A 19770-nucleotide genomic window follows, 5' to 3' on the forward strand; every position below is an offset into this window, starting at 1 on the left:
AACTCCGATGCAGTTGAGTCCCTGAAATCAAGTGATTGTGTTAAAAAAAGGCTTTAGTTCCTCACATTTTTATGCAATCTTTTTGTTCAACCCACTGAATTAAAGCTGAAAGTCTGCAGTTCAACTGCATCTGAGTTGTTTCATTTAAAATTCATTGTGGTAATGTACAGAACCCAAATTAGAAAAAGGTTGTCTCTGTCCAAAGATTTATGGGCCTAGTTGCATAAGGTTTTAAAAGCTGCAATGGAAGTCTTTGTTTTTCTATGTGTCCTCTTTTCTGCTTATTTTCCAGTTTTATTAAAAAACTGTTAGTCTTAATGAAAAATCTGGACAATTAATAGTCCTAAATGTTTTTTTTTTTATGTTCATTACCTATATTATCTTAACGAACTACAGAGACTTGCTTTTTGTTTTTCCTTCCATCTGCTGTGCTAAGACAGGAATATGTTTGAATGTGTAGTTGTAAAAAAAAAATTCCTTGGTCTAAAAGAAGGGATGAAAAATCAGTGCTTCTCAATTTTTTTATATAGTGAATAAAGGGCTGCTTTTTCCTATAACTCAAGGCTTGTAAATACTAAATGCCATCGTGTATTGCCTGTACGCTGTTACAGGTTGAAAAAGTTGAGATCTTGAAATATTTGTATTTACATTTAGTGTCATATTTGTATGAAACTGAAAGTCTCTTAATATAGGTGAAAATAAAAACGACGTGTGTTTTATATTGTTTGCTTTATGATAACGGACTGTATTCTCGGTGAATGAATTTCTGAAAGATCAGCAAAAATATATTTGTTTGTATCCTGTATGGTTTTCCTAAGCCTTCACCTTACCAAGTTGTTATATAGTGATGCAGACAAACTTATCAGGTGATGATGTTAAAGTGGACCCGTCACCCAGACACAAACATCTGTATAATAAAAGTCCTTTTCAAATTAAACATGAAATACAATTTCTATTTTTTATTAAAGCATTCATAGCTGTTGTAAGGTCATTTAAAAATCTCAGCTGTCAATCAAATATTGTCTGCCCCTCCCTGGGCATAGAGGCGGGGCAGACAATTACTTTCACTTTCCATTTAACACTAACTAGATGTCACTGCTCTCCCCACATTCCCCTGTTCTCTTTACCATTTAATTGTGTAGCCAGGGCATGGGGATGGACATCAGGTCCCCCATTCTGGTGCACAAACAAGACTCTGAGATGATACAAGGCTTGTCTTAATAACAGCGACCACAAAATGGCTCCTGCCTGCTTGCTATAATTGTTAATTCCCAGACTGAAGGAAACAAGATTCAAATAATGTATATAGTGTAATTAAAGTTCATTTTGCTTGACTAATGTGATAAAATAGGATTCTGAATATTCTTGTTGGGGGTGACGGGTCCCCTTTAAATCTTTGGTAAATGCATTGACTGATTGTATGAGCGTCATAGAGTTGAACTGTAAATACGCACTCAAAGCTTTAGAAAAAACACAGTGTGTACATGCATAAGACGTTAAAGGTTTACCTGTGTGAGATATATATATGTGTTTTTGTTGACAAATGCATTGTTTTTTTTATTCGTGTGTGTGTGATTTAAAATGACGGTGCTATACGCAGGACTTCAGAAATGCTGTTACCATATATTTATATCTACAGTCCTAGAGAATGCAATGGTCATAAAAGTCTTAAACGGTTTTTGTTACATTTGATATTATTTTTTTATTTATGTCTGACGCACTCTTTTTTTTCTGTATTAACAGCTCACTCTTCATCACGTTTGTAACGTGAATGAGAAGGTTCCTTTGTTATTGCTGATGCATGTGCTCTTATTCTGCAATCTGCTTATGCCAATGGTATGTTGCTACATAGACAATATGTGGTTTTTTTTTTCCAGTAAATGTGTTGTGGGGCATTCGAAGAAATAGTGGAGCTCTATAGGGATGCACTGAATCCAGGATTCGGCCTTTTTTCAGCAGGATTCGGATTTGGCTGAATCCTTCTGCCTGGCCGAACTGAATAAGAATCCGAATTTGCATATGCGGGTGGGAAGGGAAATCGCGTGACTTTTTGTCACAAAACAAGGAAGTAAAAATGTTTTCCCCTTCCCATCCCTAATTTGCATATGCAAATTAGGGTTCGGTATTCGGCCAAATCTTTCGTGAAGGATTCAGGGGTTCGGCCAAATCCAAAATAGTGGATTCGTTGCATCCCCAGAAAAAAATATCTCGGGCCCATGGGAGTGGGTAGCAGGATGGTCTGGGAATCACACGTTGTACCCTTTTTATTATTCAACACCTTGATCTTTATTGTTAGTAGTGATAAGCAAGCAGGATTTTCACCCCTTGATTCTTTTACATGTGGTTCATTGAACCCCCCCCCCCCCCCCAATAAAAAAAAATTAATGCAAAATTACACTATATTGTAAAAATATATACAAATATTAGGGATGCACCGAATCCAAGATTCGGTTTGGGATTTGGGCTTTTTCAGCAGGATTCGGATTTGGCTGAATCCTGCCCGGCCAAACCGAATCCTAATGTTCATATGTAAATTAGGGGCTGGAAGAGAAATCATGTGATAAATGTTTTCCCCTTTCGTACCCGTAATTTGCATATGCAAATTAGGATTCGATTCAGTATTCAGCCGAATCTTAAATAGTGGATTCGGTGCATCCCATATAAATAAATTATATTTATATGGGATGCAATTGCACACATATATATTTGTCTTTTCTGAGTAAAAGAAGTTGTAGAAGTGGTGAGAACTACATTTCATATAGTGACACCAATAGATTGCGGTTATCTCCAGAACTGGGTGACTTGTCGGTTTGATAGAAGGATTGGCTGTTGATGTGTGTCATTCCCCAGGATCCCTTGATAGCCTAAAAATGTGCTTAATAAAATATGATTCTAAGTATTGCTATTGAAAGCAGTGTTTGTCCCTTTCTATTCTCTGCCTTGATGGCTTGGACTGTTGATACAATGTAAGAAGGCAGCTGATTAACAGACCTGTCTTTGCTGGGGAACCAAGACTTTTGCAGCATTGTTTAAAAAGTAACAACCAGCAGTTAGGCAAATACTGCTTTTAATAGCAAACATTTTTAATGAATGTATATTGGAAAGTTGCTTAGAATTATGTTTTCTTTTATTAGGCAAATTTTTATTTTGAGGTTGACTTGCCCTTTAAAGGAGAATTCAACCATTTTCAAAAAAAACCCACTCCACGTAGACCCTCCTCCCTGCCAGCCTAGCTGCCCCCTGGGGAAATGCCCCTAACTTTATACTTACCCCTCAGTGCAGATTCAGGCATCGGAGTTCCACGCAGCCGATTCGCTGATCTCCCACTCACCTTACGAAGACCTGGAAGATGGCTGCGTGGAACTCCTATGCCTGAATCTGCACTGAGGGGTAAGTATAACGTTAGGGGCATTTCACCGGGGGGCAGCTATGCTGGGGGGGAGGAGGAGGTTTTTGTTTTGAAAACCTATGTTTTGGTAGCCGAGGATGGGTAGAGTCAGTCGCGTAACTACCGGGGAGGAGCAGGGGGTGCGATTGGGCCATGGCCCGCACCCCCTCAGGGCCCCCCCAGCAGCTCACGCGCCACGATTCCCGGGCGGTTCCGGGTGTACAGAGGGCCCGGCAGCACGTCCCGCGCCAGGGCCCGCCCCCCTCTAGTTACGTCACTGGGTAGAGTATAACAGTGCTTTATTAGCAGGCTCAGGCAGCCATTACACAACATTCAACAACTCTAACACCACAAGCTGTATAGAAAGTATGCACAGTACAAGTCTTGATCTACAGGCCATTTGTATAAACACCACAAAAACAGTTGAATTCTCCTTTCTATTACAAATTTTGACTGTCGGGTGGGGGATGATTCAAGTAGTAGTTTAGCGAAGCGAGGGCCACAGTTCCGTATTTCTGCTCTAAAATATAACTAAAATCGGATCCATAGTATAAAATCATGTGCTGGTTTTGCTGCTCTGTAATACACGATCATTTGTTTTTCTACTCTGTTTTTAAAATACAGCTACTCGTTCTCTCACCCACAGGGTAAAGAGAAATGAACAAAGAATCATTTAGAAATACCCAATCGTAGGGTTTACGCTTCTGTACCAGACCACAACAGCCTTGTATGAGACTAATTAGTAATTATAAACCAGTTTATTCTGTATCATTATCTGTATCATTGGTTGTTATGACAACTGTTAGTTTTAATGATTTTAGAGGATTACTAAGCTTTGTTTCTCAACAGCAGACCAGAGCACAGTGAGCATGTGCAAAGTCACTGACACTCAAAAAGTCATAGGATTAGGCGCTACTGTGAAAAACATTGAAGGCCTGTATCATTACTGCTAAATGGCTGCTAAACCTGTTTAGTCTAGGGATGCACCAAATCCACTATTTTGGATTCGGCCGAACTCCCGAATCCTTCACGAAATATTCGGCCGAATACCAAACCGAATCCTAATTTGCATATGCTAATTAGGGTGGGAAGGGGGAAAACATTTTTTACTTTCTTGTTTTGTGACAAAAACTCAATGCATATGAAAATTAGGGTTTGGTTTCATTTTGGCAGAAGGATTTGGCTGAATCCATCCGCCCGGCCAAACCGAATCTGGATTTGCATATGCAAATTAGGGGCTGAGAGGGAAATCGCGTGACTTTTGGTCACAAAACAAGGCTATATTAACTTAAAATTGCAAAGTCTTTACTAAAAAAAACAACTCCGCTTGCGCTTCTCTTCAGAAAAGGCGACAAGGCGTCAATCCATCGTGCGGCGCTCAATTTTTCCTCCCTTGCTATCTCCTATAGAAGGCAGGGAGGAGAAATCGAGCGCTGCACGATGGATCGTCGGAGTTTCGGTAAGTTATTTTTTAATAAAGGCTTTGTGATTTTAAAGTTAAATATGTCCTGGTGTTTTTTTTTTGTTATATACAAACTAATTTTTTTTTTTTTTTTAAATGTACGTTACTGGTCTTTTAAGTAACTTAGAATGTTCATAAGCAATTCCTGGGGTACTTTGTTTCTGGGAGTTTATCTAGCATGCCTGCAAAGGAAATGCTTTCCTCCATGTGCCGATAACTTCTCCCTAAGCCGCATTATTTTGCACTGCATATTTAAAGACACAGGTAAACATTTTTTATTCTGACAACAATACCCATTTAACCCCTGCAGTGATGAACATGTGAGCAAAAACCTTTGGTGCTGGTCATTTTGTTTTATATTGTGAATATCACAAAACATTGCAATTCAACATGATACAACCCCTGTAGCATTATAATTGCCGATTTATTCTAGACCGGTATGGGAATTGATAACTGGAATGCTTTGGGTGTCCAGATAAGTGATTTTTCACCTCGCATAGAATTATTCTAACAAGCTGTTAAACGTGAAAAACACTTATGTCACTGTAGGAACTAGCATCGCTGGTTTTCAGATCTTTCTGGATAATAGATGTCATACCTGTAGTATAAAGAGGTTAAAGGGACGTCAACACCAAAAAATGAAAGTGTTTTAAAGGAATAGCTATATATGTATTGGTAAAACTGGTGTGTTTGCTTCAGAAACTATAGTTTATATAAACAAGCTGCTGTGTAGCCATGGGGGCAGCCATTCAAGCACAGGATACATAGTAGATAACAGATAAGTACTACTATAGTTTATATAAACAAGCTGCTGTGTAGCCATGGGGGCAGCCATTCAAGCACAGGATACACAGTAGATAAAGTTCTGAAGAATCCCATTGTATACTACAGAGCTTATCTGTTATCTGCTGTGTATCCAATGCCTTTTCTCCTTTTTCAGCTTTGAATGGCTGCCCCCATGGCTACACAGCAGCTTGTTTATATAAACTATTGTAGAGATTATGTAGCAAGACACCAGTGCAGCGCAATCTGTACATTATATTTTCATTAATCTAATGCACCATCATTTTTGGTGTTACTGTTCCTTTAATAAAGATACTGTGCTAAAATCTGAAGTCAGATTGAGAATCTTCTAATGCAATTATTACAGCCGGCTATTCTCTTATTCTAATTGAATGCCATACATACTAATGTGCACCTTTCTGAAGTTGTGATGTGCAATAATGCTACTTGTTTGTTTTTTTTAGTGGTCTTTTTTTGTTTGTTTATTTAACTTTATAGTGCCAACAATATACACTGACCATTCTGGACTTGTGGGTATGTTTTTTGATGTCACTGTTTACTTTTGCTTTAAGCCTTTCTTGTTCTTCCACCCCGAAAGTTTTCAAATAAAAATTAATCAGTTGCAATACTGCATCCTTTTGTCTCGTGTGACCTATCTTTGTATAGTTTTGTGCCCACAGTGCTTGTTTCATGCTCAGCAGCTCTCTAGATTTGCTTACCAGTGTTAAAGGAGATCTTATCCCAGAAATTAATTGATGTATTCTCAAGAGTGGTCATCAAAATATTTTAGAAATGAATTGATATATACTCGGAGCGGTCATCCTAATATTTTTGAAACAAATTGATGTATACTCAGTGGTCATGAAAATTTTTTAGAAATGAATTAATGTATACTCATTGCGGTCATCCTAATATTTTTGAAACAAATTGATGTATACTCAGAGCAGTCATCAAAATATTTTAGAAATTAATTGATGTATACTCATTGCGGTCATCAAAATATTTTAGAAATTAATTGATGTATACTCATTGCGGTCATCAAAATATTTTAGAAATTAATTGATGTATACTCATTGCGGTCATCAAAATATTTTAGAAATTAATTGATGTATACTCATTGCGGTCATCAAAATATTTTAGAAATTAATTGATGTATACTCATTGCGGTCATCAAAATATTTTAGAAATTAATTGATGTATACTCATTGCGGTCATCAAAATATTTTAGAAATTAATTGATGTATACTCATTGCGGTCATCCTAATATTTTAGAAACAAATTGATGTATACTCAGAGCAGTTATCAAAATATTTTAGAAATTAATTGATGTATACTCATTGCGGTCATCAAAATATTTTAGAAATTAATTGATGTATACTCATTGCGGTCATCCTAATATTTTAGAAACAAATTGATGTATACTCAGAGCCGTCATCAAAATATTTTAGAAATTAATTAATGTATACTCATTGCGGTCATCCTAATATTTTAGAAACAAATTGATGTATACTCAGAGCAGTCATCAAAATATTTTAGAAATTAATTGATGTATACTCATTGCGGTCATCCTAATATTTTAGAAACAAATTGATGTATACTCAGAGCAGTTATCAAAATATTTTAGAAATTAATTGATGTATACTCATTGCGGTCATCAAAATATTTTAGAAATTAATTGATATATACTCATTGCGGTCATCCTAATATTTTAGAAACAAATTGATGTATACTCAGAGCCGTCATCAAAATATTTTAGAAATTAATTGATGTATACTCAGAGCCGTCATCAAAATATTTTAGAAATTAACTGATGTATACTCAGAGCCGTCATCAAAATATTTTAGAAATCAATTGATGTATACTCATTGCGGTCATCAAAATATTTTAGAAATTAATTGATGTATACTCAGAGCGGTCATCAAAATATTTTAGAAATGAATTGATGTATACTCTGAGCAGTCATCAAAATATTTTAGAATTTTACAATATATTTCTATTTTTAGTGGTTTGAGATATTAAACAGTTTTAGAGCAGAGACAGTGAGATGTGCATTGGCAACAAAGCATCCAAAATTAAAGTGTGGCAAATGGAAATTGCCAGAGTGTTGAAGATTTGTAGTGCAGTAACCACAGATAACTTCACCACAGGACTAATGCTCTATCCAAACCCTTGTTGAGACTGTGTTCACATACCCTTGAACATCAGCTCTTGTTGCATTTTTATTTCTCTTTGTAGAAAACTGTTCGCATAACGGCAACTGCCAAATTCCAATTTCTCCAGAGCTGCAAAAACATAGCTGCAGTGGTTTTAAAGGCAGTTAAAGAGTTCGTAATGAATGATTACAGACGGCTCCGGTACCTAGGCTTCCTCCTCAGGGCTAGTCCACACGAGGAGATTCGGGGAGATTTTGTTGCCTGGTGACTAATCGCCTCGTCTTTTGAGCGACTATCTCCCCAAACTCAGTGAGGCAACTTCGGCGACTATAGAAAACTCATCGCCGCGTGTGCATTAGCGCAGGCGACTTTTCATTCTAGCCTATGGGGAAAACCGCTGAGGCAGTTCGGGGAGATAGTCGCTCAAAAGACGAGGCGATTATTTACAATGGACCTCTATATAGCACCAAATACATTACACTACACAAGCCTGGGAAAGCTTCATAAAATAAAATAGAGTTGTTATTTTGCCTTATACATGTGCCCACTGTATAGTTTAGGTGCCATATGTTAGGAAATGTAGGGGGGAAAGAGGGTACCCCCAAAAAAATTTACGATCTTTTTCAGCCTATCACCCTTAAAAAAGGAAAAGACGCCAGCGTTTTTTGGTACTTAGAAAAAATGTAAACTTTTTTTTGAAGCAATCCCTATCTACTCTATTGCACTCCGCCTGGTCTGAGGTGGTGAAGGCAAGTCTGGCGCAACGTTCAGTAAAATCAGGTAACGTTCAGTAAAATGCGCAAGTTAGTGAACTAGCGTAATTACATCCCATTCGCCATAGCGCAACTTTGCCTGGTGTAAGAGTGCGAAGTAGCGCTAGAGTAGGTCCACTTCGCTAGCAAATTTACACCAGCGCCCGTTAGTAAATCAGCGAAGTAACAAAATGACGTCACGCGTTCGTGCTTTAGTGAATTTGCCCCTAAAATTTTACTTTTCAGCCACCAAGGAAAATGCTATGTCTGGCGCAAACCCAACACATCCCATCACCCCAAGAACACCATCGCCACAGTGAAACATGGTGGTGGCAGCATCATGCTGTGGGGATGTTTTTCAGCAGCAGGGACTGAGAAACTGGTCCGAGTCAATGGAAGGTGCTAAATACAAGGATATTCTTGAGCAAAACCTGTGTCCGTCTGCCTGTGATTTGAGACTGGGATGAAGGTTCACCTTCCAGCAGGACAATTACCTGCAGCATACTGCTAAAGCAACACTCGAGTGGTTTAAGGGAAAACATTTAAATGTGTTGGAATGTCCTAGTCAAAGTCCAATCCAATTGAGAATCTGTGGCCAGACTTGAAGATTTCTGTTCACAAGTGAAAACCATCAAACATGAAGGAGCTGGAGCAGTTTTTGAGGAATGGGCAAAAAGCCCAGTGGCAAGATGTGGCAAGCTCATAGAGACTTATCCAAAGCGACTTGCAGCTGTAATTGCCACAAAAGGTGGCTCTACAAAGTACTGACTTTAGGGGGGTTGAACAGTTATGCACGCTGAAGATTTCTGTTATTTTATCCTATTTGTTGTTTGCTTCACAATTAAAAAAACAAAAAAACACCTTCAAAGTTGTAGTCATGTTCTGTAAATGTAATGGCGCAGACTCTCAAACAATCCATTTTATTTCCAGGTTGTGAGGCAGCCAAACATGAAAAATGCCAAGGGGGGGTGAAGACTTTTGGAAGGCGCTGTATATATGCGATAGTTCCCCTTTAATCGTCCTTCTTCTTCTAGGCCTTCCATCTAGTTGAGATCATGTTGATATATGATGCCAAAAGCAAAGCATTCACAGACGAGAAATAAAGCTGGCTATGTTAATTTAGTTGCACGCCAACATGAAAGCTGAACCCCATTTCTGGCAGCAGTTTATGCTGCTATTTAAAGCTGTTTTTTCTTTTTTTTGGGGGGGGGGCAGACCCAGAATTGGCCCCGATTCAATTCTAAATGCAGCATCAGCCATTTCAGCTCATTAGAAAAGACTCTACAAACAGCTCAAAGACCAATCACACCACCAAATTGCAAGTGCGGATTGACAATGGTTTGAGAGACACTGTTGTAGTCTAGCAAATCCTATCAGACGATAACATTATCCTCACCAGAAGGCCACCTGTTGTGTAGAAGTTTGGTTTACATGTTTCTCTTTAACCATTTGCCTTCAGTTGATCGAAAATAAAACAGCACCAACTAGAGTCCTGAACGGAACCAATTTGTTAAACCTGGACCCATAACCCGAATACTTACCAGCTTGGACCCGCTACCCGATCAGACCCGCAAGTACCTTATGAGCAACCTGCTGACCATCAAGAAATAGGAGTGCTGTCATCGTAAACCGGAAGTGACATCATTAGAAGTAGGCGTGATCAGAAAAAAAGGAGTAAAACGCGCTATTCAGAAGACCAGCGACACGACCCGAAAACCCGGAGAACCGCTGACTCGAGTCTATACCCCCTCCCGAAACTTCTACCTGCAACCCGCAGGGTACCGCAGGTTTTTGCAGGTAACCCACGGGTACCCAACCAGCTGCAGGACTCTAGCACCAACTGTCAGGAACCTTGCTTATGTTTTAAGGGGAATGTCAACCCACAAAATAAATTTTAAAAGAGAACATAATACTAAGCAACTTTGCAATATATTACAATTACGAATGTTCTATGGTTTTCAAGTTATTTGTATATATATATTGCTATTGACAAAAGAGTCGTGTCTGTCCCTTTCTATTCTCTGCCGAGTGGCTCAGATTGTTGATACAATGTAAGACAAGGCAGCTGATTAAAGGAACCGTAATACCAAATAATGAAAGTGTTTTAAAGTAATGAAAATATCATGTACTGTTGCCTTGCACTGGTAAAACTGATCTGTTTGCTTCAGAAACACTACTATAGTTCATATAAACAAGCTGCTGTGTAGCAATGGTGGAAATTGAAAAAAGGCTATATGGCACAGGATAAATAGTGGATAACAGATAACACCATTATGTTCTACAGAACGTATCTGTTATCTGCTGTGTAACCTGAGCCTCTTCTCCTTTTTCAGCTTTGAATGGCTGCCCCCATGGCTATACAGCAGCTTATTTATATAAACTATAGTAAAGTTTCTGAAGCAAACACACCAGTTTTACCAGTGCAGGGCAATACTTAATTATATTTTTATTACTTTAAGGGCCCTTACACACAGGCGTTTTTACCTGCGCTCCCCTGCGTTGTGCTTTCTACCGTTCAGCCGCAGGGGAGCACAGGAGTAGACGCAGTCAATTATTTTGAAGGGGGCTGTACTCATACAGACTCATGTATGCAGGGTCGGACTGGGGGGCCCAGGGCCCACAGGGACTGCTGTCCATGGCCCCCTCCGGACCCCTGTGGTGCGCCTGCACCGCCGAGTGTGTGCACTGATGCGTGTGTGCACTGATGCGTGTGTGCGCATAAACCCCCCCGCCATGCGCGCTTCATTTTACGGGTAAAAACTACCCGCACACTTTGTTTTACAACAGGAAGCACAGTGAAAATCGCAGATCTGTGTTGGCGGGGCTTTTTACCTGGTGCCCTGCCGGCCCAGTCCGACCCTGCATGTATGCACCGAACGCAGGTGAAATGCAACATGCTGCGTCCCAACCTGCGTTTGGCGCTTACATGCGTCTGAGTACAGCCCCCTTCACAATAATTTACTGCGTCTACTCAGGTGCTCCCCTGCGGCTGAACGGAAGAAAGCGAAACGCAGGGGAGCGTAGGTTAAAACGCCTGTGTGTAAGGGCCCTAAAACGCTTATTTTTTGATGTTACTGTTCCTTTAACAGACATGTCTTTGCTGGGGAACTAAGACATCATTGTTTAAAAAGTAACAAGCAGGAGTTAAGGAAACTTGTTGGCCAAAAATATTCTCCCCATCCAAAGGTGCAGTCTAATAGAGCCCGTAATCTGGTTGGGGATCACAGTAGTTTTTTTGTTTTTAATTTTCCCCCCCCCCCCGCCAGAGCTCCACACCTGGAGTGGCCGTGTCATGCATCGCGAATGCTTCTTCACCACTTGCTTTTCCTTAATGACCTACAGTAATTTGATTCCTGCTCTTTGCTGTGACCTTACCAGTCTGCATATATATATATATATATATATGTCAGCCACAAGTGCCAGCACAAGCAACTGCCAACTTATGCTGGAAGCAGCTGTGATAAATGCAACAAGCTGTCAAAACGTTTCAAGAAAGCCTTTCTCTAGTCAGTGGATATTTTAGGATTTACTTGTTCCTGTAGTGAGTGTCTTGTTCTAACACTTGACAGCTGGAGCTGGATATCCAAGTCTTAACATGCTGTCTCCTTTCATTGCCTAGAGCAGTGCTGTGCAACTTATTATAGGCAATTTCAAACCAGCCAAAAACTACAGCTAATAAAAAAATTAAAATGAATTGCAAATTGTGTCAGATTATCGATCTCTACATCATACTAAGAGGCACATTTATCAAAGGTCCAGTTTCGAATTCATGTGAGTTTTTAAAAAATCGCATAAATTTGAAATTCGACCAATCAAAATTTATTTAAAAAGAAAAATTTTTTAAACTCGGATGAATGTAATAGGCCCGAAAACTAGAATCGAATTTGATTAGAATTTTAAAAACTCAATTTGAGTTTCTTCTCCGAAACAAACTCTTCTCAGGAAGACTGCAAACAACTCAAATTGATCCCTGGATCTCTCTCACAGCCATTCGTCAGGTTTTAGGTGACAAATAGTCAAATTCGGTTCTTAAAGGGCCAGAGTATTATAAAACTAGAAAACTCAATTCAAATTTTTAAAAAAAACTCGAATCAAATTTGAATAACTCCCATTCGACAGTTTTGACCATGAAAATTTGAATTTTTAATTCGACCCTTGATAAATATGCCCCTAAAAGTTAATATAAAGGTGATGATGTGTAATTGATGTCTATAGATCTTTCAATCAGGCCCATACAAATCCTATGGAGGGCCACATCCAGTTGGACAGCCCTGGCCTATAGCATGCAGTAGCAATACAATTGGAAAACTGGTACTGATATCGAGGAAAGAGTGTAAATATCCTTGTATGCACCCCACCATTCACCCAGTGTTAAGTTGCTCTTACATGTGGGCTTTTCTATATGTGTTGCATAAGGCGTACAGAGCCCACTCAATTTATATAAGATAGAAAGGTGGGTTAGAAAATCCTTTTGAGTGAGGACAAATATACATTGGTGCAACTCTCCCAATGGGTCTCACTAGGCCCTTAATATGATTCGATTGTTTGGACTTCGGCCAAATTGGGTAAAAGATCCATTTGTTTGGCGACCTCCTCTTATAGCTACCCTTTTAGTGATGTGCGGGCCAGCCCGATACCCGGGGATTGGGTGGATTCAGGCTGACCGCACAACCCAATTTGCGGGTGGCGGGCGGGTCCCTGTTGAGCTCTTCTTCCTGCTCTCCCCGCCCACCACCTTACACTGCCGACTTCTGCTTTTATAGCTGCGCACATGCTTGCTCCGCCCCTTTTGTGACGTCATCTGCGGATGGGTCGGCGATAGTCTATAAAAGGAACCCAGAAGTCGGCCGGGTTCGGGTCATGTTTTACCCGCCCTTGACATCATTTAAATAATAATAATGAGACATTCACATTGATCCTGCATTGTCTTGTGGGACACTGACTCTAGTGTATATCTAGAATCCTTGCAATAAAGCAAGTCACAGCTTGTGTTTATAAAAGCAATAGTTAAGCATGCTTTAAAGGAGAACTAAACCCCCCAACTAAAGAGGGTCCCCATCTAATAGCCCCCATTTACACACCTCCCTGCATGGTCCACTTAAAAAATTGTTGCAGAAAGTTGCACAGACCTTCCCATGCAGCGGAGCTCACAGGCGCCATCTTCGGATGCGTTCACCAAAGGACCGTCAATTTCATGCGTGAGCAGTTGGCTCGGTCTCTTCTATACGTCTACTGCCGAAGGGAAGAAGCAATTGTTCTGAAAATGTAAGTGATGTGCTCCCTATTCTTTTTACACCATTGAGCTGTGCCCTTTGAAGCAAGATGTTGAGGAACCCTGGAGCTGCTGCCTGGTCCTGAGGTGGTGGCAACTCCAGAGTTCCTCTGTTTCAATAGGCGCAGAAACACTCAATTTGTAAAGCTACACTTAGGGGAACATTTACTTAGTTCGAGTGAAGGAATAGAATAAAAAATACTTCAAATTTCGAATGTTTTTTTTGGCTACTTCGACCATCGAATTGGCTACTTCGACCTTCGACTTCAAATTGAACGATTCAAACTAAAAATCATTTGACTATTCGATAGTCGAAGTACTGTCTCTTTAAAAAAAACTTCGACCCCCTACTTCGCCACATAAAACCTACCGAGGTGCAATGTTAGCCTATGGGGAAGGTCCCCATAGGCTTTCTAACAATTTTTAGGTTGAAGAAAAATCGTTCGATCGATGGATTAAAATCCTTTGAATCGAACGATTCGAAGGATTTAATCGTTCGATCGAATGATTTTTTGTTCGATCAAACTATTTGCGGTAAATCCTTCGACTTCAATATTCAAAGTCGAAGGATTTACACTCGGCAGTCGCATATCGAGGGTTAATTAACCCTCGATATTCGACCCTATGTAAATCTGCCCCTTATAGTTGTAAATGAGGCTTATGGTTTCTAGAATTCATTTACTGCATACATTCAACACTGAAAAAAACATTCATTATCGTGACAGTAGTGTCCTTTTAACCTGAGCCCAAGTAAAAAACTCAGCGGATTTTATCTAAGTGTCACCAGTCACTTTTTTTTATCAGTAATGGTGATCATAGAGATGAAATAGTTTTCTAGTCTCAAGTTCTTGCATTGTAAATTTACATAATGCATGCTTTTTTATCTTTTATACTTTATATAAAAAACTAAAAAAAGCAGTGGACACATTGCTCTGCTTTAGATCACCTCCCCACTTCTTCTCCTTGATACATTGGTATTAAAGGAAAACTTTACCCTCAAAATTAATATTTAAGCAACAGATTTGTTAGTGGCATATTAAAGTATCTTACCAAACTGGAATACATATTTAAGTAAATATTGCCCTTTTACATCTCTTGCCTTGAACAACCATTTTGTGATGGTCTGTGTGCTGCCTCAGAGATCACCTGACCAGAAATACTGCAGCTCTAACTGTAACAGGAAGAAGTGAGGAAGCAAAAGACTCTGTCTGTTAATTGGCTCATGTGACCTTACATATATGGTTTGTTGGTATATTTGTGAGTACAGTGAATCCTACAATCCCAGGGGGCGGCCCTTATTTTTTAAAATGCCAATTTTCTATTTAATTACCCAATGGCACATACTACTAAAAAAGTATATTATTATGAAAAAGGTTTATTTAAATGAAGCAGGGGTTTACACACTTTTATACAATATCTTTTTATAGAGACCTACATTGATAGTTTTCCTTTAATTTAATCTTAGCCTTTAGATAATGGGTCATTGATCTATGCCAGAGAAGAAAAGCCAATCCACAGCCTTCAGCTATAAAATCAGCATATTATTACACACACATGGCACATCCGCTAAAAGTTCATAAAATACAAATGCACTGACATTCAATACAATTTGATTGACATTTTAATAGGTTCTGTAGAAAAATAAGTACAAAGACATATAAAATTCTGCATAGTTAGTTTCTCAAGCCAAATTCTTTTTTCTCATCAAGAAATGTTTTTTAACACATGATTGAACTAATGTAGTCCAAACAGTCCTAATGTAGTCCTGCCAAGTGAATACCTACATAGTAGCCTTAGTATACCAGTCACAGTGTATGTGATATTGCTTCAGTTTATTTCTCTCCAGCTCTTACATAAACTAAAGATGACAAGAGAAGGAGCTCTGGAGGTTTACTCAACAAAATTAAGTTGATATTTCTAAGGCCGTCGTAATGCATCTAATACCCATCAATCTGGAAGGCTGCAGAATAATGATGCTCCTCCTTATTAAAGGGATACTGTCATGGGAAAAAATTTTTTTTTCAAAATGCATCAGTTAATAGTGCTACTCCAGCAGAATTCTGCACTGAAATCCATTTCTCAAAAGAGCAAACAGATTTTTTTATATTCAATTTTGAAATCTGACATGGGGCTAGACATTTTGTCAATTTCCCAGCTGCCCCATGTCATGTGACTTGTGCTCTGATAAACTTCAATCACTCTTTACTGCTGTACTGCAAGTTGGAGTGATATCACCCCCTCCCTTTACCCCCCCAGCAGCCAAACAAAAGAACAATGGGAAGGTAACCAGATAACAGCTCCCTAACACAAGATAACAGCTGCCTGGTAGATCTAAGAACAACACTCAATAGTAAAAACCCATGTCCCACTGGGACACATTCAGTTACATTGAGAAGGAAAAACAGCAGCCTGCCAGAAAGCATTTCTCTCCTGAAGTGCAGGCACAAGTCACATGACATGGGGCAGCTGGGAAATTGACAAAATGTCTAGCCCCATGTCAGATTTCAAAATTGAATATAAAAAAATCTGTTTGCTCTTTTGAGAAATGGATTTCAGTGCAGAATTCTGCTGGAGTAGCACTATTAACTGATGCATTTTGAAAAAAAATTTTTTTCCCATGACAGTATCCCTTTAAACAATGTGGCTCCTTCCAATAGATATCTACAAATAAAACCAAGACTGTAAGAGCACTGAATTCTGTTTTCAGTTAACCTATCATTTAGTTAAACTTAAATCTTACCCACCCAGTTACAACTTAAAGTGGACTCGTCTATAGAAGTGAATGGAGAGCTGTGAAATTACCATTCTTGATCTTGTCTCCTGACCTTTTCCTTCATTCCTGTACTATCCCTGATTCTATTTCTCTTACCTCCAGTTATCTTTTGTTCACATTTAAAAGGCAAACTAAACCTAGCGATAACTGATGCGTTTTGGAATAAAGAAAATCCCATGACAGTATCCCTTTAAATACTGCGTACAATTCATCAGTATATCTCCCACTCGCTAAACCCTAATCGAAAACTGAAAAAAATATCTTTTGTTTTTCCCTTATTATAAATCTCTTTGTGGAAGCCGAAAACTAACACTCTCCTAATTCAACTTTCAATACACAATACATATACTAAATACTACTCTTATTTTTATTTAAAAGCTGTATTTTTATTGCTTTGGGGTTGATGGACATGCCTTGACAGTAGGTAAATACAGACACTATATCTCACATACCTGCATTCTCCTGACACAGGCAGGTCTGATAAAAACTTTAGGGACTTTGGTATACACTATGGGTTTTTTTAGAGCTACTTGTGACACATTTTAAAGCAGCCGTTGCTCATGCTTAAATGCTTGCTGCACTTATAATTAAATTAAAGGAGAACTATTGCAAAAATGAAAATTTAATATCAGCTTCATCATACTGAAATAGGAAACTTTCTAAATACAATCAATTTGTCCATACCGTTTCTGAAATAATCAAGTTTATCTTCACCATTTCTCTCTCAGCATCTGTTTCTCCTCATTCTGTCTTCATTCAGGAGTTTGGTGTCAGAAAATCATTGATGGTTAGACCGAATATATCTTATATGGTGGCCTCCTTTTGCCTAGAAGATATATTAGAGCTCACTCTATTAAAATCACCAGAAATCATGTCTCTCTACATGCAGAATTTGTGCAAAAGGCCGTTATTTTGTTCGATTTTGGTTGTACTGGAACCCGTTATTTGAGTGAGCTCTAATACATCTTCTAGGAAAGGGAGCCCCCTATAAGATATATTGGATCATTCATCTGACACCCAACTGCTGCATGAAGAGAGAATGAAGAGAAACAGATGCTGAGAGAGGAATAGAGAAGATAAACTTGATTATTTCAGAAACAATGCAGATTTTTTAATTGATTGTATTTAGAAAGTTTCTTACTTCAGTATGAGGAAGCTTATTTTAAATTTTTTTTGCCATAGTTCCCCTTTAAATAGGAAGCAAGCTGCAGTGGGTAGACCTAACACCTATTTCCATAGATCTGTGAAGTCTATAGTGCCAAGATTCTTCAAGGTAGATGAAAGTGAAGTGTGCAGTATTTGCAGCACTCACTGAATTCTGTACCTTGTGTAGCTATTATGGGTGGAGTTATGGTAACAGATGGCGTATTAAATAATTGTATTCATTATTTCTTTTCTTAGGCTTAACAATAACAATGATTGAAGTAGAGCGAGGTGAGACACACATCCTTACATCAAAGTTTCTGCATTCAGCTTGTTATGTGCTTTCAGTCAAAATGCAGGTAAATATATTATCTACTTAACTTACCTAAAGTTTAAACTTAGAGGTTGTTCACCTTTGAGATAAATTTTAGTATGTTGCAGATAATTTGCATTTGGTTTTCATTTTTTTACTATTTAAGGATTTTAAATTATTTAGCAGCTCTTCAATTTGCATTTTAAGCAATCTGGTGGCTAGGGTCCAAATTACGCTAGCAAACATGCATTGATTGAATAATAGGACTGGAATATGAATAGGAAAGGGCCAGAATAGAGATATGAGTAATCAAAAATAGCAATAACAATTAATGTGTAGCCTTACAGAACATTTGTTTTTTAGATGGGGTCAGTGATGCCCATAAACTGCAAAGAGTCAGAAGAAAAAGGCAAATAATTATAAAAATACAAAAAAATAAATAATGAAAATCAATTGGAAAGTTGTTTAGAATTGGCCATTCTATAACATACTAAAAGTTACCTTAAAGGAGAAGGAAAGCTACCAAGGCAGTTCATTGTCAATTGATTAGCCACAACAGTCCAATCTAGAACGCCATTTTTATTTTTTAGTACACTTTACCATACCTGAGTAAACAGCTCTAGACACTGGGGCAATTTACTAACGGGCGCTGGCGTAAATTCGCTAGAGAAGTGGACCTACTTGCGCTACTTCGGACCCTTACGCCAGACGAAGATGCGCTATGGCGACGTAACTACGATAATTCACTAACTTGCGCATTGTACTGAACGTGACCTCTTGCGCCAGACTTGCCTTCGCCACCTCAGACCAGGCGAAGTGCAATAGAATAGATAGGGATTGCTTCAAAAAAAAGTTTACATTTTTTCTAAGTCCCAAAAAACGCTGGCTTCTTTTCCTTTTTTAAGGGCGATAGACTGAAAAAGATTTTCTTGGGGGCACCCTCCTTCCCCCCTACATTTCCTAAAATATCACAACTAAACTATACAGTGGGCACATGTATAGGGCAAAATATCAACTCTATTTCATTTAATGAAGCCTTCCCAGCCTTGTGTAGTGTAATGTATTTGCTGCTACATATACCTCCATTCAACTTTAACTTGGCGCCGTATGCAAATTAGGCATCACTAGCATAACTTCGCTTTGCTTGATGAATTAACGCTAGCGCAACTTCGCTACCGTTCGCCTCCCTGAGCGCAACTTCAGATTTTAGTGAATTAGCTGCGCCCTGGCGAAGTGCGGCGAAGGCGTCGCTAGCACATTTTCGTTGCTTAGTGAATTTGCCCCACTGTCTGTTTGTTTAGGAATAGCAGCTGCCATATTCAATTGCTGTGACATCACTTCCTGCCTGTCTCTCCCTGCTCACTCATAGCTCTGGGCTCAGATTACAGCAGAGAAGGGAGGGAGGGGGAGAGAGGAGCAAACTGAGCATGCTCAAGCCCGGGGCAAGGAGGTTTATGCTGAAAACAGGAAGTCTGATACAGAAGCCCATGTGTACACAATAGAAAGAAAGAAATGGTGTGTTTCTTTTGACAGAAGACTCAGAGCAGCATTATTTTGAGGGTTTACTGGTGTATTTATATAGACCTTTCTGATAAGGCTTACTCAGTTTTAACTTTCCTTCTCCTTTAAAGGTGAAGCACCCCTTTAATACAGTGGAGATTTGCACAGAATAAATTGCTGCGACAGCCAGAAATGAAAACATTTACTATGTCATAGTCTTCTTACTTTGAA

The sequence above is a fragment of the Xenopus laevis genome, chromosome 8S, assembly GCF_017654675.1.
Source record: "Xenopus laevis strain J_2021 chromosome 8S, Xenopus_laevis_v10.1, whole genome shotgun sequence".
NCBI lineage: Eukaryota > Metazoa > Chordata > Amphibia > Anura > Pipidae > Xenopus > Xenopus laevis.